Consider the following 13857-nt stretch of genomic DNA (forward strand, 5'->3'; position numbering starts at 1 on the left):
TGGGTGTTTTTATTTGATAGAAAAGTTATGTGGATCAATAAAAATTGACCACCTGTTTAGTTAAATTTCACATCAAATTTCTGTTATAGAAAGATCATTTTTAATCTAAAGAAAATGTTTAAATTAATACTAGATGAATGGAGGAAAATTAACACCATTTCTAATAGCTAAGAACATTTTTGAGTCTTTTTAGTATTTTCTATTAACCAAAGTATATATTTACTGAACCAAATCAAGTTTTCTGGAGGAAAGGACTAAACTGTATTCAAAATGGCTCATATTTGCCTTTTGTTAATCTTTGGTCATGAATATTACTCTTATATATATGTTATAACCCAATATTGTCTACAAACTTACTCTTCAAATTGTACAATTGTTGAGTCTGTAGACTCGAGCGTCGAACTCAAAGTAGAAAATAAGAGTGGCTTTGTTGGTCGCTCCAATGTTGATCCTTCTGATCGTGAAGGAGAACATATGAAAGGTTTTGGTGGCATTTGCATGGCCTCTAAGCTACCTTCTAACATTTCAATTACCTTACCAATGGCTGACCTTTGCAAGAGATCTGTTTGGATGCACCACAAACCAACTAATATCATTTTCTTCGCAATCTCTTCCTCTTCATTCATCATCATATCTCTTATATTTAGTTCTTCATCTAACAAAATTCGTTGATAAGCCCAACGCAGGAAATATATTTCACTATTATGGCTTCTTTCAGCACTGTAGTTCTTTCTTCCTCCGACCATTTCAAGAACCATCATTCCGTAGCTATAAACATCAGATTTGTGTGACTCATCCAAAGTTTCTACTGAACACCTCTGGAGCTATGTAACAGATGGTTCCTCGGGCTTCTAGTGTGGACATTATGCTCTCTTTTCGAGTAGATAGTTTTGCTAAACCGAAATCAGATATCTTAGGACAAAAGTCCTCATCCAGGAGAATGTTGTGAGGTTTTATGTCAAAATGCAAAATTCGTGAGTTGCACCCTCTATGCAAATATTCCAATCCTCGAGCTATCCCACGTGCAATTTTGTATAACATTTCCCATCCCATGTTAGAATCTTGGTTGTATATGTGTTTATCAAGAGATCCATTTGGCATGAATTCATAAATAAGAGCTTTTTCCTTGCGATTCAAACAGAATCCTAACAGAGTAACAATGTTGACATGAGAAGTTCGACTGATGCTTGCAACTTCGTTAATAAATTCTTCTCCATTTCCCTTTGTCGCTTTTAAGATCTTCACAGCAACGGGATGACCATTAAGGTTACCTTTGTAGACCCCTCCATAACCTCCTTCTCCAAGTTTTTCTTTAAAGGAATTTGTCATTTTCTTGATGTTAGTGCTAGGGATCCATACTGCCTCTGGAAGGCCTCTACATTATGATCTTCTCTTTTTGAAATTTCATTTGTTTTCCTTGATCGAAAGCAGCAAGTCAAGATGCAGGCTACAACTATTGCAGTCCCTATTGCAGCTATGAATCCTATATAAGGAAACAAGAAGAAATGCTTATTGGAATTTTCTTAAGAAAAGGAAGATAATAAGATAAATTAAGATGAACAAATTCAAGCAATAATCACCTACTGCAGTCTTCATTCCAAGTCTGTTTCTTCCTGAAACTGAGACATAAAGGATACCAAATAATTATAATGCATCTCAATAAAGTATAAGTAATTCATCACCTAGGTCTGAAAATGGATATAGTTTCTAGGTTGGGGTTTGGTCTTTGCAAATGCACATAAATTCATTACTTTGCCCTCCACTATAATTAGTCCCATCCCACTGCAGAAAGAATCCCGTTTGCAGAATTTGTGTGTCGTAATTCATTTTTAGCAATCTATCTAGAGAATGAGCCTCAACAGGATGCTGACATGATTTGACTGAATAGTTATAGTGCTCCAGAAGCTCAGTATGAAAAACCGCAAAAGAATGAGTAGTGGCATTGCGGGCACAATTGACAGCATATGTCTCCCTTTCGTAAGGTTGAGTGCAGTCATAAAAGAAGAAGAAATTTTTGCGACATGTGTTGTCTTCATCAAACACGTTTGCTTTGGCTAGCAGAATCGAGTTGTTTGTGTAAAATACTTCATTCCTCTTCAGAAATATGAAGAAATGGCTTATGTTTGTTGCAGGTGACATTATAAGCTGGTAAGCCACAGTAGGATGGTATGATATATATATTCACTAATCACTCCATTACGACAATCATGTGTAATGCAGGGTGAAGAAAAGAACGACAATGACAAGAACATACACAGATACAGATTTCTTGACCATGAATTGGCTTTGAAAGTTCATATATATGATGGCTAAAACAATAAGGGAGTATGAGAAACAGGACAAGAGATATTGGTATAGGGGAAATTAAGGTTTGGAATCATATTTGAACACAATTCATCAAATATTTGACCCTTAAATTTCATCCTATATTTCATTTTGGAACTTCACTCAACCCTTCAATTCCAATTTTCATGTTCCATTTAGACACTTCTAATTGATGTGGCAGAGTGTGTGCATCACACTTTCTCTAAGAGAAAAAAGTATTTTTTTCTTAAGCAAATAAAAAAAAATCAATCCGTCAACTCTATTTTTTTATGCACCACTTAAACACAAAATACTGATTTTATGGTTCTTTATTTTTATATATGCTCTTCAACTGCAATTTGCATTTTAAAAATCAATATTCGTTCGTTAATTATCATAAAAAATAAAAATTGATGAATGTTCATTGATTTTTTTAAAAAATAACAATTTCTTTTTGAGAGTTTCTCTGTATTTTTGATTGAAAACAATCGACGAAAGTGCGTCGATTTTCTTTCTTAAAATAATCAATGACAACTCAACGAAGTGTGTCGAGTTTTAGTGTTTTTTTAGTAGTGTTATTAATTAGCAATGAACATGAGTTTTATTTTTACTCGTATTCAATTGAATAATAAATTAGAAAGCTAGTATTTGAGTTAAATCCAGATCAGATAGACTAGATATGAAAAAAAACATATGTGGTATTATTTAATTTAATTAATTGCTTAAGAAAGAAAACCGAAACACTTTCATCGGTTATTTTTTCACACAAAAATGTAGAGAAACTCTAAAAAATATATAATTTTAAAAAAAATTGATGTTCATCCGTTATTTATTTTTATTTTTAAAAAAAGTTACGATGTCAATTTTTAAAATGAAAAAGTGGAAATGAAGAACATAAATAAAAATAAAGAAATCATAAAATTAGTATTTTGTGTTTAAATGGTATATAAAAAAAATAGAGTTGAAGGGTTAAAATGTAACAAGGCTAAGATAGAGTGTCAAAATAAAAAAAATTAGGATAAGTTAAAGGAGTTGTGTATGTGTTTTTATTGGCTTTTGTATCATGTCATGACGTATGAAGTACACACATCCCACTTTGTTCATTCTTTGAAAAGAAGTATCTAAATGGAACATGAAAGTTAAAGTTGAAGGGTTAAAATGGAACAAAATTCAGTTAGAGCGCTAAAATGAAATTTAGGGATAAGTTTAAGGGCTTGACCAATGTTTCAAACTAATAGAGAGTTTGACAAAGTTGCCAAAACAAGACAAGTTGAGTTTGAAAATTGGTGAATGAGACGACTTCATACAGTTACATTATCATTGACTTGACTCTTGTCCTCCAATAGGATGAAAAGAATATCAAATTGTTTGCTGATATTATGATAAACTAAATTTAGTGACAGTATAAAAAAGTTAAATTAGTAAGTTAAACTCTTGAAAAAAGTTACATTGTACTTGCCGAAAAAGAAGAAGTTACCTTGGTTGCAATAATCAAATTTTACGGTGCCATCACTGCAGAAGCACAATGACTCGTGTGTTGAATTGTTGTAACCACAACGCCCTTCTGATGCCTCACACTTTCCGCACCCCTTTGCGATCTGCCAGTCTAGTACGAATTCCTCACCAATCGCCGCACCAACTCCTCTAATCAACCTACCATCCATAACCGGCACCACCACTTTCTTCTCACAAATTCCATACCACTTCAAATCTTCCGGCTCATTACCCCCAATATAATAATATGAACTGTTTCCACCTGATGATAAGCAATCTAACCGGGCAGTATAATCTGGAAGGGAAACAGTACAGTTGTAATAGAAATTAAGCTTTATATCAATCTCCGAATATTCCAATGGCAAGTCGTAATTCAGAGTAAGGTTATGATGTGCTCTTGGGCATGAGAAATATTTGTGTGTCTTCAACAAAAAGGGGGAAAATGTTATATTCTAGTGTTTTGATGATCCTAACAAATACAGGGACCCGGTCTTTGGCAGAGTACTTCCGTTCAGATTCAAAGTGGTGCATAGCTGTAAAGCTATCTTTATAGTTGTCTTGTCAGGTTGGTTGGTGAGATGTGCAACGTACTTTACCAATAGGAAGGGCGGACGAAGTTGTTTGTTTAAGTGGTCAAAATCCTTGTTGGAAACTGATATATACAACAATAACAAACAACATTATTCATTCAAGAATAGAGAAAGCTAGCAAGTCTTTGTCAAAGAAATCAAGCATCAAAGAACGCAGCAAGGGACCTGGTCCCGAAAAGTGTGCGTACGTGAAAAGGACGAAAAGACAGCTGTCAAAAAGCTGCCAACTCTGATGTGGTTGGTGCACATCCTTTGAGAACATCAAGCTCTCAGCCAATGGCCTTGTCCCAAGGGTTTGTGTTCATTTTGATAAAGTCTCTTCTCCCTCAACACAAACTCAAGATTTGACAAACAAAAATTGGATTTTCTCTGAAAATTCATAAGCTTGAATAGAAGGCCATCTTCAAGGAAGAACACTGCTCAACTCAACAAAGGGACCTGATAGAGTGTTAAAGCGTCTTTGTTGAGTTTAAGTTTTGTGTCAGTTTTTGCAACTTGAAAACTTTCAAGAACTCTTGCAAAGGCTAACAAAAGGTGAAGTATTATCCTCAAGAGCAACAGGGACCTGATAGAGCTGGAAGCTGTCTAGTTGTCTTAGGATCATATCTTCCGTACTTAAATTGTAAATTTGTTCCTAATCTATAAAGGATTCAGATCTTGTGTTCGTTTGTAAAAGTCTAAATTAGTTAATGCTAACTGATTTAGTGGGCAACATTGTTTGCTGCTTAGTCAAATTATAAGTCATCTAGGAGCTAGTTGATTTAGTGGGCAACATTGTTTGCTGCTTAGTCAAATTCTAAGTCTTCTAGGAGCTAGTTGATTTATTAGGCAGTGTGGTATCTACTTAGTTGAATTCTAAGTTGTCTAGTGATGATAGCTTAGTGGACAGTGTGGTATTTGCTTAGGCTCAATAAGTAATAGAGTTATTACTTAGTTGTGAGATTAATAACTTCTTCTCACCTTGCTTGAGAAGATTAGTGGAAAAAGTTGAAAATCCTGTGAGACAGGTCGTGGTTTTACTCCCTTGAGCAAGGAGGTTTCCACATAAACTGCTTGTGTCGTGTTCTCCTTATTGTTTACTCTTCATTACTGTTCTTGCTGAGTAAAGGGACCTGGTTTGTTGACTGATAGTGGACGCACGTATTCTATCAATTGGTATTAGAGTAGGTTCTCTCTATCTGGTTAACACCAACAGAGAGATTCCTGCAAAGAATGGTTGTTCCACTAAGCTTGCAAGAAGGTCGGTCTCCAACGAAGCCACCTTTGTTTGATGGTCAGTACTATTAGTGGTGGAAAAAGTGCATGTTTGACTATATAATGGCTGAAGATTGTGACCTTTGGGATGTTATTTGTGAGGATCCCTATGTGCCAACTATAGAAGTAAAAGATGGGGATGTCACAAGGGTCGTTCTCAAAATCCGACAGCAATACAATGACTTTGACAAAAGGGAAGTTGAGAAAAATCACAAGGTTAAGAAGCTCTTAATGTGTGGAATCTGAGCAAATGAATATGATCTGATTTCATCTTGTGAATCAGCCAAGGAAATTTGGAATTGCTTAAGAATAGTGTACGAAGGTACTGAGCAAACAAAGAAATCTAAGTTAGATCTTTTCACTACTCAGTTTGAAAGCTTCACCGTGGAAGGAGGTGAATCTATTCATGAAATGCGTACCAGATTCTTCACCATCACAAATGAGCTCATGTTACTAGAAGAACCTGTCACTATGTGGAAGCAGGTCACTAAGATACTGGAATTTTCCCCAGATCTTGGACTGATGAATTTGATATTGTCTATGAAGTTGAGGATCTTGAAGTACTATCGTTGGATGCTCAATTTGAACATCTTCAAGTTCAGGAGATGCATAGAAGAAAGAACGGTCTCACCTTTAAAGGAGAAAACAAAAGAAGGGACCATGTCCATGACAAGTCAAGTAGAACATAAACTCCTGACTATGTTGTGAAGAAGGCTCTTACTGTCTGGGGTGATTTCTCAAGTGACTCAGAAGAGTCAGAACATCTTGAAGATGCATCGATGCCTGCAGTTAAAGATAATGAAGATGTGTTTGATATTAGGTTTTCGTTCATGGTAAAATCTGATGATGAAGAAGATGAAGAAGAGGTAACCCTTTCTGACCTTAAACAAAATTTGCATGTTTATCTGTTAGAAGGTTAAGGAATTTAGCTGTTGTTTCGATTGACTCTTTCATTGAGTTAACAACTGAAAAAGATCTAATGAACAACAACCTAGATATCCTTCATGAAGAAAATGTAGTCTTGATTTACCAAATGTCTATTTTGGAAGAACAATTGATAGTTCTAGAAGTTGAAAATCTAGAACTTAAGGAAAAATTAAAGATGTTGAGTGAGAAATGTGGCAGAGGAAAGGGAAAGGCTAGCAGCTTGAAAATTGAGCTAGAAACCAGTTTGAACAGTGCTGAAACAAAACTTGCTATGGCTCTAGAAAGAAATTTAGTGTTGGAGAGGAACCTGGTCCGTGTAAAAGAGGAACTGAACAAATCTCTCAAATGGACCACTTTCTCTAAAATGCCTACAAATGTAATCAGTCAGGGTAACAACAGTAGAAGAGGGCTGGGTTGTGAGAAGATAGATTCCCTATACAATCCTCACACCAAAAATGTTGTTGTTGTTAACAATCTGCTATGTTTGTGCGAGATGGCCATCTGAAGAAGGAGTGTCCAGCTTGGAAGAGATTTCAAGAAAGTTCCTTAAACTATTCCAAACAAAGGAATAGGCAAAAGAAGGGACCTAGTCAATAGAAGAACTTACAAAAGAAGGGACCTGGTCTTGCTTCTGGTCCTAAGTTGAAGAAAATCAGTATGTCTCACTGGACAAAGAACTCTCTTATCACTCATTTATCTGTTTACTGGGAACTCCGACTAAAGTGGGTTCCCAAGGCTAATAGGTGATATGGTATGCAGGTGAGAGGAAGTAGCAGCGGTCCGTGTTGATTCATGAATAGCGGATGCTCAAAGCATATGACTAGGAAAACTGAAAACTTCCTCTCTCAAGGCACTTCAAGGTGGAGGTGTCTCATTTGGCAATGGCAAGAAAGGGTATATTCTTGGTGCATGCATAGTCGGGAAGTCTGTGGAACACACCATTGAGGATGTGTACTATGTCAATGGTTGAAGTACAATCTTTTAAGTGTTTCACAGATTTTTTATGAACGAAATGAAGTTAAGTTCTTATTAGATGAATGTGTTGTCACAAACTTGCTCTCTCGGGTGCTTATCGAGTGTATGAAAAGGTGGTCATGTGTTTTGGTGAGTCTAGAAGATTTTGAGATGGAAGAGTTGCTTCAAATTCAGAGGGATGGTCTAAACAGTGAGTTTGTTGAAGAATATTCTCTTCATGAATCCATCAATCCTAAAGAAGTTAATGCAGATAATGAACCTGATGAGGGACCTCGTCTGATAGACAATGTTGAACAAAAATGATGCAGTTCAAAGTATATCACTTGGTTCTCCGATAGGATGACAGGAAATGAGTTGCTAATTACTCAAGTATATATCGATGATATCATCTGTGAAGCAACTTTTGAGGCGTTATGTGAAGAGGTTGCCGCATTCATTGGTAGCGAGTTCTAAATGAGCATGACGGGAGATTTCTTCTTAAAGCTACAGATCAAGAAAACCTCTAAAGGTACCCTCGGTTGTCAAGAAAAGTTCATAAAGGTGTTGCTCAAAGGGCTTAACATACTTGAAGTCAAGACAATGTTAAGAGGGGTAATGTCATCATGAAGCGTTTCAAAATAGTAGATCAAGTGGCTAACATTTTCACCAATCCCTAAGCTAGGACCAGCTGGTCAAGAATAGGGACCTGGTTCCAGCTTAGAGAAGCTACTGAAGAAGTTTCACATTATAGATGTCAAGACAATTTATACACCCTCAAAGCTGGATACTGATGGTTCTGGTCCAGATGTAAATGACGCAAGGGTTAGGATTCATACAAGATTCCAAGATTGTCCATTAGAATCACATTTTGAAGGCTGCTAAGAGAATCCTAAGACATGTGAAGAAGACAGGGACTTGGTTCTATCCTGTCTATCATGAGATCTTTTGATCTGGAGGAATATAGTGATACTGATTATGCTGGGTATCAAGCTGATAGAAAAGGCAGGAATGACTCATTTTCTAGGTTGATCTCTCATTCACAGGAAACTAAAACGCAAGAGTCAGTTACTATTTCAACAACTGAGGGAGAGTATGTAGAAGGTGAAGCATGATGGGCTCAATCTTGTGAATCAAACAACACCTTAAAGCTCTTAGAAGACCCGATCAAGATAATCAAACTAAAGTTTGAAATGATGAAACATCTTTGAATGGATTCTGCCTGAAGTAATCAACTCTCTCATGACTATGCAAAGGGAGCGGGTATCCTTGCGTTTCAGTTATGTATTTTTTAGCAAATTTAGTCTCATACCTTTTGTAGGTATACACACATGGCAAAGGGCTGAATGAAAAGGGAGGTCAGGACAGATCTAGGCACTCACGTTCAACCTACAGAGAGGGACCCGATCCGTTCTCGAAGGTTATCACTCTTAACATTGCATTTTGAATTATGCATAAGAACCGTTGCAATTGTCATATGTATAATCGTTGTGCCATCTTTTAAATACCAAGATGACACTTTCTTCCACATGATACACTCTTTCACTTCCCTTGTACTCCATATTTCTTTCCATATCCCCAGAAAACTCAAATTCCCTTCCAAAATCAGAAATTCTCAAAACCCTATTTCCCCCTCTCTAAAACACACTTCAAATGCTTAAACCCTTTGTTCCTACTGAAGAATTTTTTGATGAAGAAATTTTTTAGTGTGAAGAGGGACCAGGTCCAACAAGAAAAAGAAGAAGGTAGAAAAGATGATGTTCGAAAATAAAAAAAAGGTTGATATTCTGAGAACTCAAAGTATTCTGAATATGAGGGTGTCTGAAAAAAATAAAAAAATATGAAAAAAATAAATTTGAAATGGTTCCTTAGTTATTGATTTATTCATATCAGAGGCCTCCTTGAGTAAGTTTGTTTTTATCAATCTTTCTATCATGAGAAACTCAGGCTTTTGTTGGAAGTTATGACAGTTATTATCCCTAACCGGGATACTGAAATGGTTCACCTAAAGGCTCAGCTTTTGAAACAGCAAATCAGAGGGACCAGGTTGAGAAGAACTGACAGCCCTGAAGATTTAACATGAAGCCCCAACAGTAAAGCATGATGAACTTTAAGAGATTCTTCTGAAAAAATCATGCTAAGGGATATGCTCTACGAATCCTATTCATTTAATCCATTTCTCTTAATCTATCCCCTTTCTCCCTAAATTCCCATGTCAGTCCTCATTTCTCTTTTTTATCGAAACTCAATGGATATTGCCTTGGTTCTCATTCGTAATGATGTCTGGAATGCTTTGATGGCTAATCTTTTGTTTGTGAATGACAAAATGTTTTATTCTATTGACTTGTCTCATTACTTTATGCATTTTTACTAATGCTCAGTGTTGCCCAAATGGCCATGAATTTGCTTGAACTGCATTTTTGTCAACTTGGTTTACTGCTTTAACCCTTTTTTATGATGTCAAAAGGGGAAAAATTACTAAGGTATGAGATCAACGATGTTAGCTACTTGAAGAAGACATGGTCATGCCGATAGGGGGAATCAATGCTAGCTACTTGAAAAAGACATGGTCATGTCGATAGGGGGAAGAAGTTGAAAAAATTTATCATCATCAAAAAGGGGGGAAATGATATTTTGTTGTCTATATGGAGTTTTGATGATTTGACAAACTTTGGGAATGATGTAAAAAGGCGACCAATCTAAGTTACTTGAAAAGTCATGCTGATAGAGGGAACTGTTGAAAGGGGGAAGAAGACTTAGGGATCTAACAAGGGACCATATCTTTGTTATCGGGACTGACGACAGGGCAAATGAATGAATAGACTCAATGTGAGGAACATTTGTGTGTCATCATCAAAAAGGGGGGAAATGCTATATTCTAGGTGTTTTGGTGATCCTCACAAATGCAGAATCTAACCAGGGACCAGATCCAGGAAAGGGTCCTCTGGTATTGGGACTGATGAAATGGGAAATGAATGAATAAACTTAGCATGAGAAATATTTGTGTGTCTTCATAAAAAATGGGGAAAATGTTATACTCTAGTGTTTTGATGATCCTCACAAATACAGGGACCCGGTCCTTGGCAGAGTACTTTCGTCCAGATTCAAAGTGGTGCACAGTTGTAAAACTATCTTTATAGCTGTCTTGTCAGGTTGGTTGGTGAGATGTGCAGCGTACTTCACCAATAGGAAGGGCGAACAAAATTGTTTGTTTAAGTGGTCAAAACTCTTGTTGGAAACTGATATATATAACAATAAACAAACAACATTATTCATTCAAGAAAAGAGAAAGTGTGCGTATGTGAAAAGGACGAAAAGACAGTTGTCAAAAGGCTGCCAACTCTGATGTGGTTAGTGCACAGCCTTTGAGAACAACATGCTCTCAGCTAATGGCTTTGTCCCAAGGGTTTGTGTTCATTTTGATATAGTCTCTTCTCCCTCAACACAAACTCAAGATTTGATAAACAAAAATTGGATTTTCTCTAAAAATTCATAAGCTTAAATAGAAGGCCATCTTCAAGGAAGAACACTGCTCAACTCAACAAAGGGACCTGATAGAGTGTTGAAGCATCTTTGTTGAGTTTAAGTTTTGTGTCAGTTTTTGCAACTTGAAAACTCTCAAGAACTCTTGCAAAGGCTAACAAAAGGTGAAGTACTATCCTCAAGAGCAATAGGGACCTAATAGAGTTGGAAGTTGTTTAGTTGTCTTAGTATCATATCTTCCGTACTTAAATTGTAAATCTGTTCCTAATCTATAAAGGATTCAGATCGTGTGTTCGTTTGTAAAAGTCTAAATTAGTTAATGCTAACTGATTTAGTGGGCAACATTGTTTGCTGCTTAGTCAAATTCTAAGTCATCTAGGAGCTAGTTGATTTAGTAGGCAGTGTGGTATCTGCTTAGTTGAATTCTAAGTTGTCTATTGGTGATAGCTTAGTGGGCAGTGTGGTATCTGCTTAGGCTCAGTAAATAATAGATTTATTACTTAGTTGTGAGATTAATAACTTCTTCTCACTTTGGTTGTAACTGTGTTTCACTTTTGCTTCAGAAGATTAGTGGAAACAGTTGAAAATCCTGTGAGACAGGTCGTGGTTTTACTCCCTTGAGCAAGGAGGTTTCCACGTAAACGGCTTGTGTCGTGTTCTCCTTATCGTTTAGTCTTCATTACTGTTCTTGCAGAGTCAAAGGACCTGGTCCGTTGACTGATAGTGCACGCACGTATTCTATCAGCATCCTCTGTGATCAACAACATCAATATCCACCAGGGTAAGGGTTAGGTTATTGTAATCAATCACTTTAACGTTGAAATAATTATCAGAAATGTATAGAATTGAATCATTTTTATTGCAATTGATCCTGAATCCTAGATAACCACACTGTTGTGGAGATTCAAATTGTAGCTGTCAAGTATCCAAAAAGGATATGAAACATTAAGTCCATTATTGCAGACAAATGAAAGGCAATTTGCAGATGGTGTATTATTATCAGCTCTACAAGAGTTGATGATGAAGAGAGAAAGAAGGAGAGAGACGAAGAATAGTTGACTTGGACTCATTAATAAGAGTTAATGTTTGAAGAATTGCAAACTAATTGTGGTTTACTTGTGTAGTCAACCAAATACTATATTATATTTCTTATATTTGACTTGGTCACTGAGGGTTGATGAATTTGGAAGATAGGGGAGAAGAAAGTGACAAGCACCCCGCCTGGACACTTGAAAATGAGAAGTGTCACATAAATTAGGACAGAGAAAGTAGAAATTAAGATTCATATCAAGCTCCGAATATTGCAATGACAAGTCGTCATCTAGAGTAAGATAAGTGAGTAGCCACTGTCATTAATCTCCCTTACAGAATTGAATTAATTTGAGAGCAATTGATCCTAAATCCTGGATAACCACAGTACTGTTGAAAGGTGGAGTTCTGTCAATATGAAATATCAAGTCCATTATTGCAGACACATGAAGGGAAATATGCAAATGACGTATTATTAAGAAGAAGGAGAATAATTGACTTGGACACATTGTTAGATGTTAATTGAACTGTTGTATTCCAGGTGTTTTGATGATCACAAATGCAGGGACCTGGTCTCTAACAAAGTACTTTCGTCCAGGTTCAAAATATTGTATAGTTGTAAAGCTGTCTCGTCATATGGTCGGTGGAAAGGTCATTGTACTTCACCAATATGAATGGACGAGTGTAACGACCCTAAAAATGAACTAGTGAAACTAGAGCCTCACATATGAGTATGGAGTTGAGAACTTGATGAAATGATGAGAAATGACCGTGACGTCCGGAAACTAGTCATTTGAACTAGTGAGCTGTAAGGGTCAACTTTAAACGGTCATATCTTTTAGCTCAAAATGAATTAGGTGGGCCATTACCTATCCTATGAAAGGTCTTTGAGTCCTCTTTCCAACGCCACTGAGTTTGCCCAATTCCGACCTTGGAGTAAAAAGTTATGCCTGAAATAGTGAAGCACTGTCCAAAGGACGAGTTTAGACGGGAATGGGCACAATTTTTAAGTCAAGAATTTATGGGTCCTTGGTTCTTTTCCAAAATTGACCCTATGCTATTTTATTCTTTTCCTAGCAACTATAAGACCTTTTTATGACTTAATTCCTTTCATTTAATAAGAATTTCCAAAATCATTCCCTCTCACAAATATTTCTCTCAAGTTCATGGAAGAAGAAGGGTGAAGAACTAGGGTTTCAAATTGGAGGCTTCTTTCTTCAATTTTCGTGGGTTTTCAACTTGGAGGTATGGGGATCCTTTATCCTTGATTATTCTTTCTTTCAAGGAGCCCAATCAAAAAGTTTTCAAGGTTTTTCAAATACACAAAAATCCTATTTCGAATTCTAAGCATGGGTTCTTGCATTAAATAATTTTAAATGATGTTTCATGTTGTTATTAATGATTATTTATGGTTTTAAGAAAGAAATATTTGTGAACCTATGTCTTCTCAAATTCTTTAAATTTAGCCTAAAGTGAGTTTAATGATTTTGAGTAATTGATGAAGGATTATTGAGTGGTTTGATGTGGGCTGTTCTTATATGATCTTAGCTATGTTGAGTTGCTAGAAATTGTTATTGAATGGTATAATGTGAGGTAGTAGCCTTGAATGGTCATAAATTGGGATTTAGACTTTATGTTGGTTATTGGATATTGTTTAGCTTAGCTTGTATAGTTGATTGTTGTTATTATCATTGTTATTGTATTGTTAATTGTTGGAAAATGAGGATGATGAAGATAGCCATGGAAAGAGGGTAAGTTGATCAAACTTGATAAATATTGTATAATTGGCATGGAATTGAGTATTGTGGCTTATGGCCTTTGAAAA

At 36.2% G+C, this 13857-nt stretch overlaps 2 pseudogenes; both read right to left on the bottom strand.

Annotated features, from left to right (window-relative positions):
- Window positions 1-309: 309 nt before the first annotated feature.
- On the bottom strand, window positions 310-1596 carry LOC125861313 (PR5-like receptor kinase; annotated as a pseudogene).
- A 111-nt stretch (window positions 1597-1707) lies between these two features.
- LOC125861314 (uncharacterized) lies at window positions 1708-2298 on the bottom strand (annotated as a pseudogene).
- Window positions 2299-13857: the final 11559 nt, after the last annotated feature.

Source organism: Solanum stenotomum, chromosome 4, assembly GCF_019186545.1.
Source record: "Solanum stenotomum isolate F172 chromosome 4, ASM1918654v1, whole genome shotgun sequence".
NCBI classification, from domain to species: domain Eukaryota; kingdom Viridiplantae; phylum Streptophyta; class Magnoliopsida; order Solanales; family Solanaceae; genus Solanum; species Solanum stenotomum.